Source organism: Carassius gibelio, chromosome B6 (assembly GCF_023724105.1).
Source record: "Carassius gibelio isolate Cgi1373 ecotype wild population from Czech Republic chromosome B6, carGib1.2-hapl.c, whole genome shotgun sequence".
NCBI lineage: Eukaryota > Metazoa > Chordata > Actinopteri > Cypriniformes > Cyprinidae > Carassius > Carassius gibelio.
Window position 1 is genome coordinate 23,714,954 of NC_068401.1, and position 27,442 is coordinate 23,742,395.

General features: G+C 37.0%; 1 pseudogene; it reads right to left on the reverse strand.

The window, feature by feature from the left end:
* Positions 1–27,442, reverse strand: part of LOC127959775 (potassium voltage-gated channel subfamily H member 7-like) — a 59,880-nt pseudogene continuing 32,438 nt past the window's right edge.

Sequence of the window (27,442 nt, forward strand, 5' to 3'; positions counted from 1 at the left end):
TTGTAAATGAAGCATTCTGTCCTTTATTAATTAACACAGTTGTGCGTTAACTCTTGAAATATTCACAATATACAGCATAAATATAATACATACCAATATATCCAAGGAAGAAAACATTCTAACCTGCTGTTATGTGTTGCATTGTATAAAATACAGTGTCAAACATTTAAAAAAATGCATAAAAACAATTTTGCGAACAGCACTAGTTTTAAAAAGTGACACTGTACAAGATGTTTCAAAGAGTTTGTGCAAAAGATTGCAATAGTATCGTATCTTTCTCTTGCTCTTTTCCCGCACTGTCACATGTCCTGGCCTTGTCCCACAATCCCCCCTAAGGCAAACCCACTCCTGCCAGCTTCCTGAAACACCAGACACGACTTGGACTATCTCACAGGAAACTGTTAGGTCAGCGCATGCCGTGATCGCAGCGGTCACACGAGCAAGTCAGGACAGCCAATGACATATCTGTGTGAGGAGCATACGATGATATGTTACGATGCTTCACCTCCAGATTTCAGCCTACCAATCAGATTCACGAAGAGGCTCTAAATCTGTTGCCGCTATGAGTAAATTACTAAATTAAGACATGCATAAATTTTTCCACTTTTTTTTTTCTTTTTTTGTTGTTTTAGCTGACACTAGGAAGACTGTGTGTTTCAATGCATCTCATTAAATGTGATAAAGTGATTAATTCAACTAACTTTGGTTAAACATGCAGTCCTCCTACACGTGAACTCAGTGCCATGTTATACTGCAAGACTAAAAGTGTGCAGTTTGTGGGTTCAGTAAGGAATGGCTAGTGATGACTGCTGCTACAAAAGCTAGAGCTTTCACCTGCAGATCACATTCTCCAGATAGATTTCTACAGATAAAGACTGCTACAGCTTCAGAATGAAAGAACCAATTCTCAAATGAACCTGTAAAATGCATAAAGAAATGAGGACAAAAAGCAACATATAACACAAAAGGGCTTTTCACGGGGCCAGTTTTAACCCTAGGTTAAGCAGCCGTATCAGCACTGAATGAAATCAGGCATCTACCTTGCTTTAAGTGCTAGAATCCAAAGGCGAGCTGTTTAGCAACAGACAGCCAATCATAAACTGTCTCAATCCTTTCCTCATTAAATATTCATAAGGCTTTCAAGCATCTGAGTAATACAGATAAAACTGCAACATGAGCGGACAACCAGAGGGCATCTATGTGGCAACATTTCCACAGATGGACAAGAACATAAAATATGTCACATGATTATGCAAATAATATCTGAGCAGGGTTAAAATGACCCTTTAAGTCTTAAAAGCCCCCTAGATGTTTGTGGAGTGGTCACATGTTCATCTGTGGTTTGAATTACCTACTATGAAGGCCAAAAAATGCTGACACTTTCTTAGACCCTCAAAGTTTTGTCAAATTCAATACTGAGACATAATATTGAAATACTGACTTTTACAGTGCTTAGTTGGCTCTGAAGGGACAACTGTCCTGTGGAAATCTGATATGGGCAGAATAATGTGATATTTTGAGATGATGACAGTTCGATGATGAGGCTTTGCTTTGCAGAGTTCAGTTCAAGTAAAAGATTCTTCCTGAATACCAGGAAATTTATAGTTAAGTAAATACATATATAAATCTCAAACAAGTGATATAAGGACAAAAAACCAAGTTCATGTCACTTGATAATCAATGCAAGTGTTTTTTTTTTAAGAAACATGCAAAAATAAACAAACACTGCATTTTTTCTAGCATGCACTTTCATTAACATGGTCTAGTATGTTATTTGCTGAACACCATTTCATTTATATATTTACAAAATGAACAACCTTTAGACTGATACTGCAGTAATGCATCTGTTCACCAGCTTTTCTACTTTTTCGACTCCTAACTATTAGGGAAATAGAAGGTTGTTTTCAGTTCTTTGCATATGACTCGTTTTCTCTACCCTGAGTCTAGCTGTAGCTGCAGTTGTTTTGAAGGGAGGAGGATGACCTTACTGTAGATTTTGTTCTGTCTATGCATAGTTACATGAAAGCACAGAGAAGTGTGACTCCTCTATGAGGCAAGTCTGAATATTACAACTCAAACCTCATGATTAATCACTGCTCTTATTAAACTTCCCACTTAGGAATTCTGTTTGTTATTGGATTCTCTTTCATGACTTTGAAAACTGTAACCTTTGACCTAATGTTACTTCCTTGGACAGTCAGAATCAGAGGAAGGCCTGTAGAGACCCGCCTCCCTCTCTGGCTCCGTCACCAATGGAGTGGCGTGCTGACGTCAGAGGTCATCTCCGTGGTAACTGCAGGCGTTGGAGTCTTTGGCTTTGCAGGCGTTCTCTAGATCAGAACTCTGCAGAGATGAAAACAGATTAAACATACTGCTATTTCTGCCATTTGAATGTACTATTGCAAATTCACCCAAAATCGGCTGCAATCTGGAAACAATTTTTAAACAAATGGAATTTTGCACAGCACAGTGGACAGATGCTTGTGTGTTAGCCTACCTGTGTCCGCTTGGCAGTGACCGGCTGCATGGGTTTGTGGTAATCTGGACTGACGGCCACAGTGCTGTACTCCGGAGGTCCCAGAGTGCTCTGCCTCTGGAGCAACTGTAAAATAGCCTGGATGTCTGATGTCATCTGCTCTTCCAGCCTACAAACACACACACACATATAATGACGCAGAGATGCAACACAGTCTCTGACCAGCAGATGGCGGCAGGCACCATTCGATCAACAGCACAAAATGTTCTGTATGTTAAAGTTGATGTTTTAACTCATATTCTCTTAATTTACTCTTTCATGTGACCTACTTTATCTCACTTTCACTTGCTCTCTCACCTGTTTAGGTGTTCCTGCAGTAGATCCAGTCTTTGCTCCATTTCGCCGAATGTGATGTCAGTTTCACAGTCGTCGTCTCCTTCTCTGTCCTGAGATTTCGCTGAGTCATCTGCATTCCCACAAGGCCATTCTTCAACACACACATCTAGAGAAACACAAAGTCCCAGTGCAATTCATCAGACACACACGCAAATACAAACCCAATGATTCATAAACATATGTAAGATGAATTAGGTTGAATGTTGTCAATTGTACTGCATACGCACATTTATATATGCATACACACTATAACAAAACCTATGGCACCATAACAAGACAAATGAGATATAGCTCTCTCTCTCTCACACACACACGCACACATATACACACGTCATTAATTCTCTCAACACTGCACCAGTGTGTCTTAATATAACATCTGCAAAACCCAGAAGCCCGAGAAAAAAATGTCTGCCTCAACAAGATATATCTTATCATACGTTCTAGTGTCTTCTTGTAATATTTAGAGATGAGAGAAGGAAGAAAAGGAAGAGAAGCTCCCTGGCTGTGTACAGTAATTATATCAGCAGTCATTGTTCACACAATCAAAACCTCTTCTTTACTGTACAGAGTCACATTTGTGACTCATTGTTTTTCTCTCGTTATTTATAAAGTCACTTTATAAAGCCTACCCTACACAATCTGATATTACAATTTTTGGTAATACTTTCTACAAGGCTTTGTATACAATACATTTTATATACTGGTTCAACCAAAAAAGGTTACCAATAACGCCATCAAATACACATACACATAATGGCACACAAACACACATAATGCCATCAAATACACCTTAAGGTGCACATTAGTGGAATATTGTGGTCAAAAAGGCCCATTGTTTATTGTCAGTAGAGCAGAGTTGTATGAACCACAGCTCACACAGAAGTCACTTTCAAACCAAGTAGATTTCCGTTGGTCAACATGGTGAATGTGTGATCAAAAACTGTCTGGGGAAATCTTTCATAGAATTTACGATTACATGGATTCCTGCTAAAATGACTACACAGTGATATTTTAATATAAAATTGTTACAAACACATTTTCGTAAAATTACTCGATCACACTTTATGTGATAAAAAAATAAAAATTTTAAGATTAAATATAATGTATTAAAAGTTATAACACACACACAAAATGGTAAAACATGCTGCAGTGGAATTATAATTATGAAAAGCACTTTACAAATAAATCTGGAATTAAAAAGGAAAAATTAAATTGTCTCTTAGCTTTTAGTACAGTTACAATATAAAATAGAATTTAATTAAAAAAAAAAAATGTAGACCTAATATTTCTTAATTAAAATGTGATAACTTGATCTTCCGCTGAAATGGCATACTCTCTGGTCCAATCATTTCATCTGCTTCAATGCCACCCTTTACAATTGGCTGCAAGCTTGCAATCAGATCTGCCTCTATCCAATCAGCAAAGTCCCTGCACTATATTTTTTACTTTTTTCAATAATCTGTTTCACTCAGATGTACAATACAAAATGGGAAAAAATAATTACTATTAAGTAAAGTATTATAAAATGAACAATGAATTACAATTGGTATTTAAAGCATAAAGAACATCTTGATATGTTTCAAATAAAGTGTTACTGTAGGGCACCCTTGAGAATAAGTATGTGTGTTATGCGTATGTATGTTAAGTATGTTACCTTTGCGAAACAGATTGTTTTCAACACAATCTTTAGAGTAAGTGTCAGGGATGGTGTTCAGGTTGACAGGAATGGATTGACTCAAAGGCCTCGCTGTTTCTTCTTCACCATCTTCTTCCTCCTCCACCTCCTCCTCCTCTCTTGGTAACGTGTGAACCTCTCGATCTCTTCCCCTTTCCCTGTCTGTCCTGCTCAGTCTGCTCGGAGAACCTGAGGGAACACAAAGTCCTTGCAGAATTACACACACAATTCTCACGGTCACTTTCCAGATTGCACCTTGAACAGAGACAAAGATAGAAGGGAATGTGCCAGCAAGAGAGTAAGAGATTTGGCTGGGATGAATAATCCAAACAGCAGGTTACACAGGGACGAGGGATAAAATGGTTCTTGACCATTCAGGTGAAATCTGGCACGTTGCAACCACACACTAACAAACATCTGTCTGTGGCCAACAATCACCATGGCAACAGCTTGAAACTCAGCGGGAGAGAAAAGAGAGGTGGAAAGAGGAGGGGAGGTGACGGAGGAAGGGAAACAAAGGAGTGATCAAAAGAGGAAGATGGACCTGCGGAGTGGTTCCTCTTAAAGCAGGGTTTGGTCCTGACGTCAGGGTCTTCTGTGTCTGAGTCACTCACGGCCGTGTATAGGTTTCTCTGAGGAGCTGTGGCTCCCTGCCACACACAAGACATCATCACATTAGGCAAAAGGCACTAACTTTATTTGCTGTAGCAACATTAGAAAGGAAAAAAAAGTGATTGGCTTTCTTCTGTGGAACATACAAGCTGACTTTTTTATAATGACTTCAACATGACAAAAGGGCATCATCAAAGTAACTCATGCCAGAACGAACAAACCAGAGAACAAAAAAGCATTTCACCCCAAAATTAACATTTTGTCATCATATGCCATCATTTCCTTAATTGTGTTGAATATGAAGATATTTTAAGAATGCTGATAATCAAATAGTTAATGTTCCCCATTGACTTCCATAGTATTTCATTCCCTTCTTTTGTGTTCAAAATAAGAAAGAAAGTTCTACAGGTTTGGAATGACATGATGAAGTAAATTATGAGTAAAAATACTTTTATTTTTGGGTGAGCTATTCAGAGGTCATTCTGTGAAAATCTTGACATCCAATAAATCAATGGACAACAGCCCACCAGAAAGAGGAGACTATAACAACATAAATTTCAATCTTTGTCACACAAAAAAATAAAGTGAGATTTATTGTCATTCCACTATATGCAGAAACATATAAAAAAATAAAAAAAAATAACACAGAACTATGTAAATGGACTGCAAACATCAAACCTACTGATAGAGAGAATTTAACTATCCACTGACTTGACATATACTTTAAACATACACATTTGAAGACTTGGACTGTATAGTAGCACATTGGATCTCCAAGGCTCTTCAGTGTCCTCACATCATTCACTTTTCCTGTTGTTTCTCTTTACTAGATAATGATCTTTAAAACTATTGTACTATATTACTTGAATTTTCTACCTGATCATATATTTTTGAACTTGATATTAGTAGGAAATTGTAAAATCATAAAAGATATTAAAAAACCCATGGGTTTTATTAATTTACATTACTTGTAAAGGCCTAGAAATCACGAATTGGTTGAAAACCACTTCTTTTATGTCATCCTTTTTTAAAGATCTAGTGCCTATTCTTTGTAACTGCATTAAGAGTAACCAGTACCCATTCCTTTAAAGGGGTCATCGGATGCCCATTTTCCACAAGTTGATAGGATTCTTCAAGGGTCTTAATGAAAAGTCTATAACATACTTTGGTTAAAATTTCTCAATGGTAGTGTAAAACAACACAATTTTTACCCTGTCAAAATTTTCAGCAAGCTGTTTTAGTCCATGTTGCTTTAAATGCTAATGAGCTCTGCTCACCCCACCCCTCTCTTTCATGGGGTGATGAGCAGACTGTAAACTTCAGCCGCGAAACTTGCTACCTAGCACATATTAGGAAAGGTGATTTGCAAAGATTCATTAAAAAACAATTAAGTACTACTAAGTACAAATCTACAGTAAACTGTACTTTTTAATATTATTATGATTAAGTTATACAGTTTTGTATTAATATGTTAATAGTTAATGCCATGATTTTTTTAAAGATGTTATGCTTAATTTTCATAAAGGGTCATGGTGTACTGGAGAATAAACTATATAGTCAATTTTAGTGGGGAACATTTTATTTCAAAACACTAAGCAATTTACCTTGGCGTTCTCATCACGCAGGTTAAACGTGAGCTCCAGATTGGACAGGAAGTAGTCTGAGAATTCAGGATACATCTCCAGAACCTCCAGAAGATCCTCTCTGTAGATGATGTGGAGGTCGCAGTAGCTCATTGCTCGAACATCTGCATTGGCTTTCCCAGGTTTGGCGTAGAGATGAATCATCTCTCCAAAAATATCATTCTTACCTGAGAGGTGGGTATGCAGTGATCAGAAGAGAAGATAAAGCATTGAAGGAAGAAAATGGAAAAATAGTTACATGGGAGAAAATACTGTAAGTTCCCATATTAGTATGTAACTGAAATTTCATAGGCAAAAAAAGTCAATTATAGTAGTGATGTATGAAGCACAGCACACACAGAAATAACTTTTAAACCAAGCTGATTTCTTAAAGCCATTGCAAAACCTGTGGGAAATCTTTCACCTTTGTGTGAAATTCTTAATTGTTTGGATTCCTGTTGAAATTGCTAGATTACAGTAAATGTAATTAACCTTATGTGTGTCAGTGCTGTCAAAAAAAAAAAAAAAAATACTACTTTGGAGGAATCAACCCTTCAAATAGCTTACTTATAGTTGTTTTTGCAAATTTGAGTGGGTTGATTCAAATTGATAATGATTTTGTGAGCCTTTTGGATAATTTATTAAATGAATCAGCTCATAATAGTCATTTGTTGTGAACAAGACACCTGTAGACATGTGTGCTGCAAGTGAAGATAAAATAAATTATCTATTTGTTGTCTGTAAAGCCGTGTTTCCACCGCTGGAACTTTAACCAGGAACTAGGGACTTTGGGCTAGTACTCTGTGTGTTTCCACCACAGGAACCAGGCTCTAAATAAAGTTCCGGATAAAAAATTGCCCCTCTGAAAGTGTCTACTCATGAGGAACTTTTGGGAGTGGGACTTAGGCACTGATAATGCTGATTGGTTGAGTTTATGCAGCATTGTGATTTCAAACACCATTTATTCAGAGAATTTTCAAAATATTACTGTTATTGTGTCATGAAATGTAGTTTTAAAAGTATTTCAGGCGAGAATGTAGATGTTTAACACTAAAATCTGCAGTTTATTAATCAAAAAAGCACCTTTTTTTTTTTTTTCGCCAATTTCGGAGACAATCAGCTCCACACGATCAGTGGGATCTCAGTGCTAATGTATCTACTGAGAACACTCTCACCTAGGCTTATTTATCTTATTGTAAATTTACTGTGAGAAAAATTGCAGTAGCCAAGACGAGCTGACTGACGTTATCAATTACACTGCTGTTTGCAGAATAACTGGAGTTGTGTCGTTCCCTCCGGGGGAGATCACACTCTCGAGTCCAACTGGCAAAGTCTGAACTACCGAGGATGCAAGTCCGAAATTTGTGTACTTTCTATTGAGCATAGACCTACGTCCCCAGCCTATTTGGCTAATCTTCATGGTACTTTAGACCGCGGTGGAAACACAGAAAGCAACAGGTCTGGGGGGAAAAAGTTCCTGTGAAAAAAAGTTCCTAAAATTGTTCCGGGTAACTTGAAACGCAGCTTAATTTTTTCTTTATTTTGTCACATTAAGTTTAGAAAAAATTAAAAGGTAATTGTGACCTTTTATCTCACAATATATCTCACAACGGTGATTAATATCAACAATTTTCTGATAACTGTGAATGTAGTTTTGGAAATGTTATATGTGATTTTGTGCATTAATATAAACAAAACATTTTAAAGATGAAATACATTTCATGAAACAGATAGACCCAATCTAAAAAGTCAGAAGTGGAAGATGTAAACTGAATTTCAAGATGCCAACTCAGAATTCTGAGAATAAACATCAGAATAAATCGAATAAAAAAAAATAAAATCTGAATTGTAACACACACACACACACACATATATATATATATATATATATATATATACACATACTCTAAAATTGCAAGAAATAAAGTCGCAATTACTTTTTCCCCACCACTGATTGCAAGCTCACAATCTGTGTAAAATATATCTTGATAAACACTGGTGATGTGACATTTCTGAAAGCCCCTGCAAGCTTCGTGAGGACGTGTGCCAAGAGAAAAGTCAAGGCCTGACAACACATTTCTGCTGTGATACATATCAAAGGTCAGACCTGACAAACAAACGACAGTCGCCTGGGCAGCGGCCACCTGCCACCGGATCTAAATATGGCTCAGGGTTGTGGCTACAGCTATTAGTGCTGTACATTATATATCAATTATTCAATGTGAGTATGATATTAGAGTATCAGAGTCCTGGCCAGAGCCAGAATTAGTGTACAGTGATGAAGTGTCCATCTGCAACATTTTAGTAAGACAATAGATTCTTGCTGAGGTAGTGATTCTTCAACTGAGACCTAAGAATACATACGAAGAAGGAGGTAGCTTCTCTCAGCAATTTTGCGAAGTGTACAGCGAGTTTCTGCTGAGTTGCATGAGTGGGTAAGTGTGCATCTCTTTTTCTTCCCCTGGCCTTATTCTGTTAAAGCCAGCTTGCGTAGGAAGAGAGATGGACCATTTAAATTCGGCTTACCCTGCTCCACCTGGCCGTGCATGGTTGCGGCTGGAGACTCTTGAGCTTGTGTGTGTATGAGTTTAATAAATGCACCTGTAAATAATGAAACTAGCGCTGTCACTCGGGGCTCTCCATCACACTGACAATTCGCAAATCTAATGAACAAGGGAAACATGCACCACCACACTGCCATCACTCTCATCCCTGCATCTTCTTATTTAATTACAACCCTTCTCTGCCTCATTCTCTCATTTTCCTCTATTTCAGTCTCCCTCCTTCTATAAAAAAACATGATGAGCTCATCACAGGAGAGATCTCCTTGAATGAAGGACAGCACTTCTTTCATTAAGTCTCTTATTACCTCTGAGCCTCTGAGATGTTTATATTAAATTTAGATGAGTGTGCAAGTGCCATGTTGTAAGATAACCCATTTTCCACGGTATTTCAGTAATCTGCTATTTGGACATTGATCCTGTACTTATTATAGGATATATATACATATAAACTACATTTTCCTTCAGTCCTTTTGTCTCCTCCATCACTTCCCATTTAGATGCCCAGCCTTTTAGATGTAAAGTCAACGGCTTTTGCTTATCGCAGGTTTCAGTGAAAGTTTGTTTAATTGTTCATTGCTTACCCAGGATGGCCAACACTATGTCGTCTCTGAGGATCTCGATAGATCCCCTGGCCACAAAGTAGAGGGCTGTGAGGACGTCCCCGCAATGCACCAGCGTGTCACCCGGTGGGGCGTGAGTGGTCTTAAAGCGCATCGCCAGTGCCCGTAGACATCCTTTGGTCGCTCCATGGAAAGCCTTACAGCTCTGGAGCAAACTGTTATTCAGATGAAGACAGATATCAGCCTGCAGGCACTCTGGAAAGCCCTTCAGTACCTGGAGAGGGAAAAGAGAAAGAAAAAGAGAGAAAGAGTGTTCCCCATGGAGAAGAGAAGGAGGGCAGAATGATTGCAGGTTTTAAGAGCTTTGCATTAGAGCTCAGATTATACAATGCTAATATAGCCCTGTCTCCCTCAACTACAAATACATAAAAGATGAAGCTCAGAATGAATACGTCTGGGATCCTTTGTTTCTGCTGCATTGCATTGCATTTGCCTTTGATTTGCTTTTGCTTCATATAATGATATACGGCACATCAAGCAGAGGAGAATGCAGCTGCCACTTATATTGGACCCCAAATTCTTTGGTTCATCCAAAATCCAAAAAAATCAAAAAAACAACAACATGTTTCTTGTTAAAAATTGCATTTGGGATGTCTGCCAAGAAACAAAGACTGGCATGAAAAGAAAAACATTAATGTGCAATAACTATCTAACAAACTAAATCTAATGCCTAATAAAATGGGAAATGTCAATACGACATATAGAAGGTCCATCAAAGTGAAACTGATTTAAGTGAAGGAAAATCACTGAAATGGAACTGGGCAAACGTCCGTGTGCAGGATGAGTCATAGTACACATGCCATTAGCTTTGTAAATAGAGTTTTTAATTTAACATCAGACTTCAAATGGACCCAACTTTAATTGCATTAATTGGTTATAACATTTAGACTATGCTTACCTTATAAAATGGTACGTATTTAACCCAACACTGCCCGCAGTTAGACATGCACAGTAAAAACCAACTGCATGCTTCAATAAAAATATACAGACATTACGGAAAAATATTAAAAATAAAGCAACTTCAGCTTTTTTGGTCAAAAGCAAACATTAATCTATACCTCCTGCTCACCAGGGTGTTGAAGTCAGTCCGTTTGAGTGCGTATAAGAAAGAGACAATGCATATCAGATCACTGCGTAGACACATGAACACATTTGACATTAATACTCTGTAACTTAGATACATATGTTTGAAACACTAGATAGCTAACACATGGCACATAATGCAAACACTGACTGATAAATGCATTTATTTATTTGATGATAGAAATCCATGTCAAGGTGTAAAAAACCTGACTCTTACCATGTTCATGTCGATGCCATTGGTGTATGTCCATGCGTGTTGGAAGTACTCCTCCAGTCTTTGCCTCAGCGGGTTAGGGATCTGGTGGAAGCGGATGAATTCTTTGACCCGAAGCATCTGCAGATGGTACCGAGCTGTTCCTGAGTACAGTCGCTGAATAATAGCAGACACATTCCCAAAGATACTAGCATACATCAGAGCTAAAACACAAAGAGAGAAGGCAATGGTCAGGATTTAAGTAAAAAATATTTAAAAAATAAATAAATATTTGCTTAATATTTTGAGGATTCTTAATAAAAGTATTAATTCCTTTAAAAAATATTAATAATATGAAGTTATTTATTCTTAGGAACAAATTTTCTTGTAATTTTTACAAGTATTAATTCCTTTAAAATATCATGTTAATATGCTCAATAATACATAATATTTAGCTGTCTTAAAAAGCATTCCTGTTTGCTACACTGGTGATTTTGATGGCATACGTTTAATTTGAATGTATTGATAACCCACAGCCAATGAGCATGACGCAGATGGAGAAGATCTTCTCAGAGTTGGTATTTGGCGACACGTTTCCAAAGCCCACACTGGTCAGACTGCTGAATGTGAAATACAGTGCTGTCACATACTTGTCCTTGATTGAGGGGCCTGAGGAGAGGTCGGTGCCATTATACTGCTTGCCGATAGATATAGCTAGATTGTCCAACCAGCCAATCGTGTGATCCAGATAGTGCTTCTCCACATTGCCGATCGCATACCATATGCAAGCCAACCAATGAGCAATCAGTGCAAAGATACACATGAGGAGCATTAGGACAGCCGCCCCATACTCTGAGTAACGATCAAGCTTCCGTGCCACACGGACCAATCGGAGCAGTCGGGCAGTCTTTAGCAGGCCTATCAGAGTTGTGGTCTGATCAAGAAGGTGAAACACAAACATACATTCATGTTAACGTAACGTTTATATAAAAATTACACTACTGCACTTAAGCCTAAACAGCCAGTCATACTTATATCCATATTTAAGCATTAAAGGATTAGTTCACTTCCAGAATAAACATTTCCTGATAATTTATTCAGCCCCCAATGTCATCCAAGATGTTCATGTGTTTCTTTGACTTCAACAGGGACCAAACTGCAGTTTCAACACAGCTTTAAAGGGCTCTACACGATCCCAGCTGAAGAAACATCTATCTAGTGAAACATCATTTAAAAATATATATATATAAACATTTATCTAATTTTTAATCACAAATACTAGTCTTGCACTAGCTCGCCTTCTTGCATTATTGAGTCACATTGAAAAGGTTGCGTGTACCAACCAAGTTTACAAAGTGTTTTCAGTGTGACAACGTAAGCGAAGTTGTGGATGCACATCACAGACCTAGTGCAAGAAGAACATTTGTGGTTAAAAAGTATTTAGATATTTTTAGAAAATAGCCAATAGTTTTGCTAGAAAAGACCCTAATTCCTCATCTGGGATTGTATAGAGCCCTTTAAAGTTGCGTTGAAACTGCAATTTGGACATTCAGCCTGTTGATCCTTGTTGAAGTCCACTATATGGAGAAAAATCCTGTAATGTTTTACTCAAAACCTTTTTGACTAAAGAAAGAATGACATGGGAGTGAATAAAGTTTCAGAATTTTTTTTTTGAAAAAGTGAACTATTCCTTTAATCTGCATTTTTACATTAATCCCCAGATTTTTTGTATTTGAGTGAAAATTTTACCCATGAGGGTGTTGGTTGCCAGGTTTTCAGGGTGTTTGCTATGATGTTCCATGTAGTTTGAAATATACTAGTCAACATTTGAAGTGGATAAAAACCTTTCATCAAAGTTGTCCTAAAACCACAATGCTTTCTTGTCTTAAGACAACTTTTTTGATCCACTTCAAATGTTGACTACTGTAGTTTTTTGTATTTGTTCAAATTACTAATGCAAAGCATGAGTGGCAGTATGAATAGGATGAAAAATCTTTCACTGTAAATTACAGAACTAAAACAAATCAAACCACACATATACATATGCACCGCTCACCTCTTCTGATCCTCCCTCAAATATGAGCAGATCAAATGGTATGGCTGCCACCATGTCTATGAAGAACCATCCCTTGAAGTAATGCACTGCTATTTTAGCTGGATGACTAACTACCTCTTCGTTGGCATTAACGTACGTAGTCCGAAAATTTATAAGAATGTCTACGATAAACATGATGTCCACTATGAGATCCACTACGTTGAGCGGGCTGCAGGAATAACCACACTCCCGTCTCTTCTGCTCCTCTACGTCATTGAGCAGGAAGGCAGCGCTGTAGGGTGTGAAAACAGCGGTGTATATGACTAGCAGCAGAATCAGCCAATCCCAGACTGCCTTGAAGGGGCTGTAGTGTAGGATGGTGAACTTGTCGATGCGTGGCGTCTGAAGCTTATACTCTGGAAGCACGTCAGCGCCTAGCGACAAAACCTAAAGCATGGAGACGCGGTTACTATAACAACAGTGATACTGTTATATTTTGCAACTATTAACAGATATCACAAGCTGCAAAATCAAAGACTGGAAACAGCATAGTGACTCATGTATGAAAATACATATTATTAACATGCATTAATTAGATTAAAAACCTGAAAAGCTTGATAGCCCTAAATTTTATATACATACATTCAAGTTAATACTTGACCAGGGATACTTCAAGTAGAAATTTCAGGTCAAATGAGTTCAGTTGATATAAAAAAAATTGGAGGGGGGGGGGGGGGGTCGGCTGGGGGAGATAACTGATATAAGCAAAGGACAATTTTTTTTATTTTTATATTTGATTAACAACATTGTTGATTTTCATCTTAATCTTGAATATTTTTACATGACCATTTTCAACCCTCTCTGACCCTTAGAACTGAACACACTGTTTTTGCTACTGTACCTTTAAGACTTAAAGTAAATTAGCAAACTGTACTGTACCACTATAGTTCACACTGTTGTTCACAATCACGGCTGTGAGGCAAACATCATGAAGATGTTCGTAGCCTTGTTTCTAGAAATAATCTGTTCTAATTGGCCAGGATGCTTTGAAATGTTAATGCTAGAGTATGTCTATTTAGTACTTAGTCAATGAGATTTAATAGAGCATCACACTGTATGTCTACTTTATAGATATTTTGGGAAACTGAAGAGAGGGAGCAATACATCATGCTTATGATGCAAATTTCATGATCCAGCTCTCAGATGGTAATGCAAGAATTGAGCGAAGTCACATGGTGATGGGTCATGGTCAAGGCAGCCTTGAGTTAATCACAGACCATAGCACACAATCCAGCCAGAGAATTAAATTACATAAAGAAAGACTGTTATGTCCTTCATATCAGGGAACCAGTCTGAATGGACAGAACCAGTCTGGGTGTTCAGTGAGCAAATAATACACAACATGATATATACACTGACTGTACCATATGTTACAGCATACAAAAACACCCTGGATGCCGTTATTACAAATGAGTCAACAGCTGTTTTGATCTGTAAAGCAAAGTATGACAGCATGCTTGTGGGAGACACTAGGATGGTCTCAATGTCACAGAGGCAATTCTCATACAGCCCTCCTTTCCATTCCTCCGCTGGTTAAGAAAGGATGAGAGACAATTTTCTCTTGCTTTCAGAGACAGTAATTACTGAACCTTCAGCTAGCCCGAGTGTGCATTTGTGTGTCATGGAGATTGTCTCTAACTTCTCATACACACACATACACAACTATACAAACAGGTTAAATAAATAATCTGCTGGGAGCCCTAAGAGGTCGTGTGTTATACTTTACATACTGTAGTCAATGTCATTTGATGAAAACAATGAGAAGGACTGCAAAGAGTTAGAATGAGGAAATGTTTCATTTATGCAAACATTTAAAATGTTTCTGCAAACAGTTTCTTATACTCTGTATGTTGCATTTATTTTATTTATCTGATAACTGCTTTAAGGTATTTTAAACCATTATTTATTCCTGCGATGGCAAGGCTACATTTTCAGCATTATTATTTCAGTCTTCAGTATGATATGATCCCTTAGAAATCTAATATGTAGATTTGCTACTAAAGAAAATTTTCTTTTTTAAGATTTATTTTAGGCTTTTTAAGCCTTTATTTCTATAGGACAGTATAGTTATACTCGACACTACATGTCGGCGTTCTGCCCAAGAGGCTATTGGTGCCAACAAAGAAACATTTCTCATCATCACAGCTGAAACCAGTTAAATACAGTTTTTCATGATGCTTTGATGAATATAATGTTCAAAAGAAAAGTATTTTTGAAAGATTTCTTTTTGCCTTCAATCAAAAGTTCTGACAAAAAGCGAAGTGGAAGAAAGAGGTTGTTTTTGTAACAATTTTTAAGTATTTTATAGTCTGTCTCTGTCCTTTGAAAAACTAGAATCATTTTTGCCTGTAGAAAATTGCAGTATTATTACCTAAACCAAAAATTGTACTGACCCCTGAAAATTGTTTTTAATCTTTAGAATCAGTTTTCTAAAAAATAATAATTAAATAATTTTATCACATACATTTACATTATTGTTTCTCAACAACAGTTTCGAGTAGAAACATAACTATACTGTATAATTAGAGAGTGACTTTTTCATTCAGTGTATAAAACTCAAACTGGGTCACAATATCTCAAAATTATGCAGCAGGTCACAAATTCTGTTTTGACTGAGGTCATCATAATTAGTAGAATAATTGGAGCTGGCTGTAAAGCATGTGTTCTCCTAATTACCTAATTATCTGTATTTGTGAGCTGGTCTGTGTGTCACTTGACAAGTTGTATCTTGCGAAATGATGTCATCCATGCAGTGAATAAATAAATGTTTGGGATTTAATTAGATCAATGATAGAATAGAATAGCTTTTATTGTCATTGTACAGCTGTAATTTTTTTTTTTTTTTTTGCTGTCACATTGAAAGTACACACATACATACAATAATGTACATTTAAAGGGGTCATATGATGCTGCTAAAAAGAACATTATTTTGTGTATTTGGTGTAATGAAATGTGTTCATGCAGTTTAAGGTAAAAAAAACCCCAAAAACATTATTTTCCACATACTTTACATTATCGTTTCTCCTTTATGCCCCACCTTCAGAAAAGTGTTGATTTTCACAAGACACATCTCTCTGAAAAGCGAGGTGTGCTGTGATTGGCCAGCTATCCAGCACGTTTTGATTGGCCGAATGCCTCAAGTATGGGATGGAAATGGTATGCCTCTTAACATATTGTGAAGCCTTGTCCGGCAAGAGTGACGAAGACATAAACACAAAACTCAATATAAAAGTGATATAAACATGATTTCTAGTCGTGTTTTCTTTTGGAAGGCAAAAACCAAGTAGTTTCACTCTCAATGGAACAACGTCACACAGAGCAGCGGTCTAAAGTGAGCCACTGCCGTCTTGAATGAGCAGAGGTGTGCAGTTTGAGAACGGTGCGGCAGGAGGATTCTACAAAGGAGCGTACTTTGGTCTTGCATCAACCACACGTGACAACCCCTGGCTGGATGCCGCTTTGTCCACGGTGAAAGCCGATTCGGAAAGTTAATGTATTTCCACAGCAACCAGCACGGATCATGCCTGGAGCATGACATAGCGGATATCGTACTCTTTTGGAAGGCCAAAGAAGTTTTGCTTTCACAGTGAAACACACAGCGTCTATACGCCATGGCGGCGGCGGCAACAACAATACTACAACGAGAATGAAAGGTACACCTTCTTTCTTTATGTGAGCATCTGATGGTGTTATGCAAATCTTCCCACATACTGACGTAGATATGTGGGGGTGTGTTAGAATGAGCCGTTCCAGGGGGGCGTGAACGAGTTAATTTTTATACAGAAGATCTCTTTGGATTTGAGACTTTAGTCTTTGAAACTTCACAGATCTTATTTATTCACCATATGACCCTTAAACAAAAAGTGAACAATGATACAGAAAAAGTAAACAGTGCAAATGTAAAAAGGTGTACAGTAGACTACAAATGTAAACAATTGTATTAGGAGTGTAACAATTCACTCGTTTTCTCGATGCATCGATTACAAACCCTGATGGTGCATATGCATCGATCTTGAAACATGATTTTTGAATCTTGAATCGCCGATCTCGGACAGTAATCGATTTAAAATGCTTTGAATCGAATTCTATAGTGATTCAATGCTTTCAAAATATATACACATTAAATTACTACAAGCACAAATTAATGGTGCCTCACATCTATCCTTCACATGCTCCACTATGAAAGTACTGTTTGTTGATTTAGCAAACAGACATCAGGTGCGTTTTCTCTCGGAATCATCATTCGCTGATGGAGAGGAAAAGTTAAATAGCTACTATAGCATTTTATTTTGTGTAAATGAGATAAAGAAGTTTTTACACTGAAAGAGAAGTGATCTTGCTCTCATAGATGTGCCAGGCTTTATCTGCAGCTAAACTGAATAAAAGCAGAATGAACTGATGAAAAGTTGAGAAAAAAAAAATAACACCCCACAATAAATAAATAAATTTATGAATAATGCAGTGATAATTGGCATAATTTATTACAGTACTGAAACTATGAAGTATATTTTCTACCTTATTCTATGCAGAGAATTGAAATAATTGCTAATTAAATGTAGTATATAAAACAATCATAAATTGCCATTAGGAAAAAAATATCAATTACAAATGATTGATTATTGTCCAGCTGTGTATTTGATTTCTTACAGCAAATTAAAAGTAATAAAAAAGAATAGAGTAAAAAAAAAAATAATTATTATTATGATAATACATAGGCTACATATATAAAATTATTGTATTTGACATTTCTGTCATTTCTGAAATGATGGCTACGCCCCTGGTGTGACAAAATGTTAGCTTATACATAATACATTTAAAGCTCTTTTTTAAAATCTTTGCTTACATACATTTTTATGTATGCCATGTCATAATTAAACTAGCATCTATCAATATACAAAAGTTTTTTCTAACCTATGGTTCTCTAACCATAAAAGCTGCTGTTTAATTTGCCCCCTGACTAAGCATTTAAAAATTTAGGGGAAGCATTTAAATAATCCTGTAAATGCACTTAAAGAATGCAGAATCGAATCGTTATAATCGAATCGAATCGAACTGAATTAAATTGTGAATCGAATCGAACCGTTCTAAATTTGAAAAAAATCATTCTTGAATCTAATCGAAAACCTATGAATCGTGAATCAAAATTATCGTAAGCTATACAGTATATAACAAATGTGCAAAATAGGTATAGTGCAAATGTAGCAAAAATTTACAAAAGTGAATGAAATATTAATACATTAAGGAATAAATATATAAGTATGAGAACAGTGTGTACCACTATATTACCACTGTATGAGTGGTGAGTGTATAGTCCTTAGAATACCACAAACTTTGAAGCTTGTGATTGAGTGAAATGTCTTCCATTAATTGGAGTTCAGTTCTAAGATGGCACATGGATAGAAACTGTTCTGGAGTCTGGAGGTGCATGTCTTAAGGAAACTGTAGCATCTTCCAGAGGACAACAGAGTTTAGAGGTGGTTGCCGTGGTGGGAGGAGTCCTTTATTATACTTCTGGCCCATCGTATGCATCTGGTGCTGTAGATGACAGCAAGTGAAGAAAAAATCTGCGAAGCTTTTTTCTCAGCCATAGTGCAGCCATCATGCAACACCAGAATGCCATGGCAAAGTATGCTTCCTTCTAAACAACAGTAAAAGGACACAAGCAGAGGTTAGTTTTCCTCAGCATCCTCAGAAAGCACAGCCACTGGTGTGCCTTCTTGACCAGAGATGTTGTGCTAACAGTCCATGTGAGGTCCTGAGAGATGTGTGTGCCAAGAAATTTAAAGGTGGTCACCCTCTCCACCATTTCTCCTCCAATGGATAGAGAGGTTGTTATTGATGAACCATTCTGAGTACACAGTTCAGCCATTCAGCAAATGTAATGATTGTGTTTGTGCTGTGCGTTGGTGTACAGTCGTGGGTGTATAGTGAGTACAACAGAGGACTGTGCACTTAGCTGAGAGTCAGAGTGGTTGAGTGATGGCCCCCCAGCCTGACAGTCTGTGTGCGGTTTGTTAAGGAAATCCTTTAACCAGAGATATACATAATAACTGACAACCAGGTTTATCAGTTTGGTGACCATTCTGCTGGGAATGATAGTGTTAAATGCAGAACTAACATCCACAAACAGCATCCTTACAAATGTTCCCGGGTGTTCTGAATGATTCAGCGCAGTGTAGAGAGCTTTGTTGATGGCATTATCAGTTGACCTGTTAGCTCTGTATGCAAACTGATATTGATCCAGGGTGGAGAGAAGTGATGATTTAATGTGTCTGAGTACCAACCTCTCAAAACACTTCATCACAGTGGAAGGGAGAGCCACAGGTCTGTAATCATTAAGACTGCTGTTAGCTGTTTTCTCGGGGACGGGCACAATGGTGGGAGACTTGAGGCATGTTGACAAGGAGAGGTCGAAGATGTAACAGAAAACCTCTGCCAACTGATCTGCTCAATCTCTGAGTGCCCTTCCTGGAATGATGTCTGGAACGACCACCTTTCTGTGATTGACACTATGGAGCACTTTTGTGACCTTTGCTGTACTCACAGAAGGTGCCAGGCGGTCAGTGGATGGTAACAGCACAGACTCAGTCTCATCTGTGCCGACATCAAAGCAGTGTGGTAATCAAACTCTTGCTTTTAGTGACCTTTGTTGGCTTACTTCAGATTCAACTTTACAGTGTGTGCACAAGTTCTGTTTATCTTTAAGCTATAATTGTGAATAGCTTGGTTATTTTTAATATTATTGAAAGTGTTAAAAACACATGGTTGCACATGAATATAAGTGACTTCTCTGAGCTCATTAACTTTTCTGAGTTTAATAACTTAAGGATTTCATTATTATTAAAAAGAGTTTATAGAGATATATTATAAAAAGGGGTCAGTCAGAAAAAGTGAAATCACATTCGGCATAAAGGTTGCGGGTGCGTGGGAGGCTGTGTTTTAAGATTAGATGCCAAGACCCAGTTTAATTAGTCCAACTCTTCAACCAGCACAACACAAAGAATGTAAAAGACGAAACAAGCCATCTGTGTGTGTAACTGGCCATCTGGATAGTTACAGGCAACAAGTCTATAATGTGGCAAACAAACAAAAACAGCACCACTGACAGAAATAGAACTGAGCCAATTTATCAAAATTAATTTGACATGAACCGAGAGAAATGAACCGAGAGAAATGAACCAATAGAAAACATTACCGCCTCCAGCCGTGAGAGGGCGCTCTAATTTACTTCTGTAGCATGACATGTTTCTGAGTAAACTTTCATCCATCAGGAATTGACTAAATAATGAAAACGGGTGTTATATACCAGATCCAGATAGTAATTGCCTTGTACCTACATGTGCAGTGACAATAAAGTTGAATCTAATCTAATCTAATCTAATTAAAAGTAGATAAAATTTTTAAAAACAAAAAAATATCTTATACTCACCAAGGCTTTATTTATTTAATTAAAAATACTGCAAAAACAGTAAAATTGTGAAATGTTATTACAGCATAAAATAACTGGCTATATTATTGAAATCATTCTAAAATGCTGATTTGTTGCTTAAAAAAATTTCTTATTAGTGTGTATTTGCTGAAAAATAAAGTATCATTTAAAAGAATATCACTGACCACAGACTGTTAAATGGTAGTGTACATACAAATGAGGAAAATTACAAAGCGATGCTTCTTAAGCAGGAAACAGCATGAACCATCTAACATTGACGGTTTTATCAAATGCTGAAAACGCAGAGGATTTTTTTAAGAGTCAGCAAGATGCTGATAATTGCTCATGGAAGATGTTTTTAGTGGTTTCTTGAATATCAGGTTTGTAAAATCATTCCATGGATGTGAATGTTTGGAGACATGATTTTGTGCCTCTCTGTCATGGTACCATGACATGATGCTCACGCACTGACCTCAGAATTCTGTAGCTGATGTAAATTGGTTAAGAGGGATTGGAGGTAAGAGGATGTAGACCATGTGGTTGTTTTCTACTCAAGAACCAATGTCTTGAACTTGATGCAAGCACTGACCAGTTGCCAATGAAGAGAGATGAAGCGAGGTGTAACGTGGGCTGTCTAGTAATTAGTGGTGCATGCACACATGTGCACTAATTAATTACTTACATGACTTGTTTTGCAAGGATTTGAGAAAGGCTGCATTACAAAAGAACCCTAAGACATTTACAAACTGGTTTGCAAAAAGTTGGGACACTGTAAAAATTGTGAATAAAAACAGAATGCAATGATGTGGAAGTTTCAAATTTCAATATTTTATTCAGAATACAACATAGATGACATATCAAATGTTTAAACTGAAAAAATGTCAGTTTAAGGGAAAAATAACTTGATTCATCCCCTCTTCTTTTTATAACAGTCTGCAAACGTCTGGGGACTGAGGAGACAAGTTGCTCAAGTTTAGGAATAGGAATGTTGTCCCCTTCTTGTCTAATAAAGGCTTCTAGTTGCTCAACTTTCTTAGGTCTTCTTTGTCGCATCTTCCTCTTTATGATGCGCTAAATGTTTTCTATGGGTGAAATATCTGGACTGTAGGCTGGCCATTTCAGTACCCTGATCCTTCTTCAATGCAGCCATGATGTAGTAATTGATGCAGTATTTGGTCTGGCATTGTCATTGGAAAATGCAAGGTCTTCCCTGAAAGAGACGACATCTGGGTGGGAGCATATGTTGTTCTAGAACTTGGATATACCTTTCAGCATTGATGGTGCCTTTCCAGATGTGTAAGCTGCCCATGCCACATGCACTCATGCAACCCCATACCATCAGAGATGAAAGCTTCTGAACTGAGCGCTAATAACAACTTGGGTTGTCCTTGTCCTCTTTAGTCCGGATGACATGGCGTCCCAGTTTTCCAAAAAGAACTTCAAATTTTGATTCATCTGACCACAGAACAGTTTTCCACTTTGCCACAGTCCATTTTAAATGAGCCTTACCCCAAAGAAAACACCTTCGCTTCTGGATCATGTTTAGATATGGCTTCTTTTTTGACCAATAGAGTTTTATCCGGCAACGGCGAATGGCACAGTGGATTGTGTTCACCAACAATGTTTTTTGGAAGTATTCCTGAGCCCATGTTGTGATTTCCATTACAGTAGCGTTCCTGTATGTGATGCAGTGCTGTCTAAAGGGGCGGTCACACTGCACTTTTCGTTCCATTGACTTCCAATCATACGCATGCGAATGCGTCAGACCGAAAACGCAGGCTCAAGTTCAAGTCTGGTGAACTCTGACCTGCAAATTCGCATCATGTGAAGTCGTATGACCAGTAGATGATCGATACGTCACTGCGTGACCTCTCTGTACAGAAATTAAAGAATGAAGGAAGTGCTAATTTTAGCCATAGCGCAGCATCCTATTTTATATAATACATATTTAAAATATAATAAAAAAAGGAAGTTGCATGGTTCGCAGTGTCAATGAAAACAGGAACAGATGGTACATTTGAATGAGGACACGTTCTATAATTTTTTTATGTTTAGTGTGTATATATTTATAGAGAGAGAGACAGAGTACAATATAATAAGACGCTTTCGATGACGTCGCAAAAGACACAGTAAAAGCACAGATTAATCCATGTTGTGATAATTGAGGGGAAACCGTTATATCTTGCTCCCGCCCATATTGACAGCGGCGTCCAAAATTATTTAGCATGTTCAAAGGCTAGTGTGACCGCCCCTTAAGGCCTGAAGATCATGAGCATCCAGTATGGTTTTCCAGCCTTGACCCTTACGTACAGAGATTGTAATTGTCACAACATTATTATAATATTTAATTTGTTTTCAACCAATGTCATAATTTAGAATTATAAATCGCATTTAGTATTATTTTGTGATTTTACTTGGTAAAAGTGAAGTGCTTTTATTTTGAAGTTTCCGCGCAAGGTCTTATGGGGACGTACGCGTGTGAGAGAGTCGTCAAGCTAACAGCAAGAGAAGCATGGACAATTTAATGCTCTGATAAAAGTGTTAAAGTTGATATAGTGGATGTCAGCGATCTAAGGAAACATTTATTCCCTTTTGTACAGCATGCAGCCAACGAGGTATGCTGTTTTGTGTCTGTATTTTACTTTGGTGAATGTTATTTTACATGCTGCGCATGCCATTGTATGTTCATATTAAGCTAATGCAGTCTTTATTTTCTCGTTATACTGTATGTTTAGTTTTCACGGTGGATATGGAGGATAAGCTTCAAATAAACCCGTTGCAAGAAAACCACTTGTGTCTGCCAGTGCTTCGAGGGAATTACAGAGATTGTTCCAGATTTTCTGAATCTTTTGATGATATTATGCACTGTAGATGATGATAACTTAAACTCTTTGCAATTTTTCTCTTAAAAACTTATTTCTGATATTGCTCCACTATTTTTCACCACAGCATTGGGGGAATTGGTGATCCTCTGCCCATCTTGACTTCTGAGAGACACTGCCACTCTGAGAGGCTCTTTTTATACCCAATTATGTTGCCAATTGACCTAATAAGTTGAAAATTTGTCCTTCAGCTGTTCCTTACATGTATATTTAACTTTTCCAGCCTCTTATTGCTACCTGTCCCAACTTTTTTGCAATGTATAGCTCTCATGAAATCCAAAATGAGCCAATATTTGGCAAGACATTTCAAAATGTCTCACTTTCAACATTTGATATGTTATATATATTCTATTGTGAATCAAATATAAGTTTATGAGATTTTATAAATTATTATTATTATTATTATTATTATTATTATTATTATTATTATTATATAGTGTTCCTGTGGCTCAAGTGGTAGAGCATTGCGTTAGCAGTGCAAGGTTGAGGGTTTGATTCCCAGGAAGCACACGTTAGGCAAAAAATGTTAGCCTGAATGCACTGTAAGTCTCTTTGGATAAATGTTATCTGCTAAATGCATACATTTAATTTAAATTTTAACTTAATTTAATTTAAATTTAATTCCATTCCTTTTTTTACTCACAGTTTGTACAGTGTCAAAACTTTTTGGGAATCGGGTTTGTAGTAAATAGTTATTTGGCAAATGCCATAATGTATTACTTTTTGTTTAAAGATTAGGAAGACAAACATTTTATTAACTGGAATAATGTGCACTGATTAATACAAACAACATTACTGGCAAATTTATTTTAAAATTTCAGGTATACTCTAACTAAATGTTATTGAGTTGAATTAGTGTGTGTGTTGTTAGTCTTGTCTAACTTTCACTTCAAGCTCTCCTCTCTATATAATTATTAAGATAACCCTTAACATGTCGGACTTTCCCATAAGAGACAGACTAATATAATATTTCGTAGTAATTACCATATTTACCGGACTATAAGTCACACTTTTTTTCATAGTTTGGCTGGTCCTGCGACTTATAGTCAGGTGCGACTTATCAAATTTAATTTGACAGGAACCGAGAGAAATGAACCAAGACGTATTTTTGGACTGATGCGACTTATACTCAGGTGCGACTTATAGTCCGAAAAATACGGAAACTGCGTTTTGTTGCTGCATTAACAGTAGAGCAGTAAATTAATATTTCCATGATGTAATGTCCATCTCTCACCTGTGTGACCTTCTCTGTGACATTGTGTGTTCGATCTTTGACCTTTGGTGCAATTATGGTTTTCTCTGAAGAATGCGGAGATGATGCCCGCTTGTCATTGTTGGTCTCTGAGAAGTTGAGAGTGATGAGAGGGATCTTGTTGATGGTGCTGTATTTCATGAGGTTTGAGTCAGACGTGGAACCCAAAATGCTGGACTTGATCTGATTAAATGGTCCTAAAGCAAATACACAAACATTATGAGCAAGATACAACTCTATCTCTCTATTAAAAAAATTAACATTCTAGCAGGAGTCACTTTAATAGTGACATCAACACTGATCATTAAGAACAACAATAAAACCAGCACCACCAATATCAACAACATTTGAGTCAATTGCAAACACAAGATACACAGACAGTAGACACACAGACGACAGAGACATGACAACGGTTAAAATCAAAGAAGTGAAGCTCTAGCCATACCCCCAGCCATCCAAGAACGCGACACTAGCCAATGAGAAGAGAGCGAAAGAGAGGGGGAAGGGGAGCAAAGAATGATTTCACTTTCGAAACGTTAAGATGTCAAAGGTCAAGAGAATCTGGAATAATCTCAAAAACTTTTACTGTCATACACAGGTACTAAACTAAAATGATCTACACACTCTTGTTTATTGAAAAGATTTAGGACAAGAACCCTGCAAGAATCTAAACAATCAATTCTCCTGTGGAATACATTATTAACCTAAAGGGTTGAAAAACCATGTAGGTTCAGAAAGAGATTTAGATGAAAAAAAAGAGAGGAAGTAAAGAAAGATAGAAAAGGTGCAAAAGCTCAAACTTAGTTCTTAAATATCAGCTCGAACAATACAGCAAGTGGTTTCTGTCCCATGCACTTTCACGCCACATAAGGAATTACACATGCAAATCTCTCCTCTGTCCCTCTTCACACCTATTTTTCAGGATTTTGTGATTGTCAATTTGGTGTGTTTCAGGAGCATTCAGTGTAAGCCTGAGCATGCTTTACAAAGGCAGGCAGGCAAGCACATGCTGAGTAACAGCTCTGTTACCTTTAATACTACGCCCATTATCTGAGAAAGCAATAGATCACGGATGGACAGAGTGAAAGAAGAGAAAGACAGTGAAAGGCAGTCAAAAGCATCAGTACTGATAGGTGAGATCTTTTATGTTTTTAAACTGTGAGAGGGTACAGTATGTGTGAATAAAAATCCCCACAAGATTTGCAGAACCTAAAAGTTATTCAGAAGTTACTCACACAGTTTATTAAGACAATAAAGCATTTAGGTGGGGAGCAAGTATAGCTATAAATAATGATTTTGGGTGGATTTATATTAGGTAATATTTTATATTTTAGATATAGATCATAAAAAATTAACTTGTGCTTAATAATGTTGTAAATTGTGAGACGGTTTGTTAGATATAATAAATTGCTTGGTAAATAAACAACCTTGAGCTGCTGAACACACTAAATCAAAATGTTGTGAAAGTTTCCTTGAACTCGTTACTTTTGATATGATTAGCAAATGTTTGCATATTTAACAAGCTGACCCTTTGTATAAATAATAAATTTCTTACCATACAATTTACTTCATGTACAAGCTATATACTGTATTTTATTGCTTATCATAATGGGTATCGATTATCTATACTACAAATATATATCTTTGCCTGTCATACTAAACCAACAACTCGCATCACGTTCCTGTGGATTTCATTCATTTTTATTTAACATGGCCAATAAATATTAAAATTTAATGTGACCTTGGCAAAACCTGTAGTCATTCGTCCTTGTAAAGACATCTCTCTGTATTCACAACAACAATGATGTTTTAATGATGTTATAGCTATTGCTGAAGAAGAATGTGACTGGAATGCAAACATTAACAACTATGTATATCCAAGTGCCAAACAACTATAAAAAACAAATGCAGTTGAATTTAATGCTTAGCAATTTCAGGTAATACATTTCAGGATACAGGTCACAGTTTAACTTCTGCTGTGTCCAAGTGCCTTACAAAGTCACAGCATTGAGAAAATTACTTATTTTAAGGAGAAAATCTGCCCTGTCTATTGATTTCATCAGTCAGTTTCAAGGGCTAAGAAAAACCATTACTTTTTACTTTTAAATATTTAAGCACAGTAAAATATAGAAACCTTTTATTCACTTGTGTATACTTTGGGCTAGATACCTTGACTTTACTATGTTAAAGCTTTGACCTTGCACCCATACTTACAAGTGCTGCATGCAGGATTGACAAAAAGTGGTTGAACTAGGTATTGAAGTCATAATATAAAATATTGTAGAGGGTTTTTTTCACCCGGTCCCTCTTCATCAGACTTGACGAACATGCAGGTTGCCAGATTGATGACACCATCAGGATATTTTTAAAACTTTGTCTATTTTAAGCTGTCTTCATCTCTCAAATGCATTTCTCTAATTTTATTCTGCTTTTATTATTGTTGTTGATCATAAAGTTCTTTGGATGGATGTCGAGGCATTTTTAGGATGGGCAGAAAGTTATATTTATCCCCTTTTGTTTGCCAGCTTCCATGACTGAAATGA